Source organism: Arachis ipaensis, chromosome B09, assembly GCF_000816755.2.
Source record: "Arachis ipaensis cultivar K30076 chromosome B09, Araip1.1, whole genome shotgun sequence".
NCBI lineage: Eukaryota > Viridiplantae > Streptophyta > Magnoliopsida > Fabales > Fabaceae > Arachis > Arachis ipaensis.
The window spans coordinates 127,591,304-127,592,677 of record NC_029793.2 but is presented as its reverse complement, the minus strand read 5'-3'; positions in this window follow the sequence as shown (position 1 = coordinate 127,592,677).

The following is a 1,374-nucleotide window of genomic DNA, read 5'->3' as shown; positions in this document are numbered from 1 at the left end:
TTTCACTGTTCTAACTTTTGCCTATTTATTATATGCTTCATGTTTTCATTGTTTTCTTCTTATGAAGAAAACATTTGCAATTAGTGATTGTATGATTCATGTTTTGATTGTTCTGTTATATAAAAAAAAAAAAATTCTATTTTCATTATTTTGTTCTTTGTTTGGTTGCACTGTCCTTATTCTTGATCTCCACCGACTTGCTACCCCTCCTCCATGTTGGATTTTCTTTGTTTCAGGCTTTGTTGTGTTTTTGTTTGAGCCTCCGTTGTGTGTTTGTTTCAGGCTCTATTGTGTGTTTATTATGCAACACTATCATTTTTTGTTTTACTTTTTGACTTAGCTACATTAAGACAATATTGTCTATCTTTAAATTGTGCATTATAATTCAATCCAACTATTTTTAATGGAAGTATAATTATGTTAATTATCAACAAATTTGCAGCAAGTCATTGCATATTTTGATGATTAATTACATTTAGTTGGTCATATTTTATGTAGGATTTTAAATTTCAAAGATATTTAGGATATTTATTTATAATTTATTTATTATTTTATTATGGAACGATTTTTCTGGTTGAACCACAATTAGACCGGTTGGAACAGTAAACCAGTAAATCAGTGACTAGAGCGGTTTGATGACCGGTCCGGTTTTTAGAACCTTGCTCTCGACTTTCTTTCTCAGTTTCTTGTTACTCTCGTCTCTCTCCCACGAGTTCAAGCTCTCATCTCCAGTCTCTCACTTGTCGTCTCCGGTCTGTCACCTCTCTCTTGGTCTCTCATTCATCGCTTCACACTCAGTCATCGTTGTCGCTCTCTGTTGTCGCCGCCGCAAAAGCAGCAGGTCTCGGGACTGGTCTTCGTCGTCGCTCTCTGTTAGTGACGGACCCAGAAAAATTTAATAGTGGGAGCAAAAATATAATAAAATTTAGGTATAGAATTTTTTTTGGCTTTCCACGATACCCAATAAGTTAAGGACTAATTCATCGTTAATTTGGGTTCTATTTAACAGTCTGCAATTGACCAGCAATGAATTGCATGCTACACATACGAGATGAAATTCAAACTCCCAATACTTACTTAAGCGGACAACTAAGCTATCACTTGACCAATCCAAATTGGTTTAGATATATTTAAAATTTTAAATGAGAACTATCTATACATATTGATAAGAACTAAAAATATAACTTAAGCGGATATCACTTGACCAATCCAAATTGGTTTAGATATATTTAAAATTTTAAATGAGAACTATCTATACATATTGATAAGAACTATAAGAACTAAAACAATCACTTATTATAATATTTAAAATAATAAAAATATAATTTCATACACACAGTATAATATTCAAAATAACAAAAAAAACATAATTTA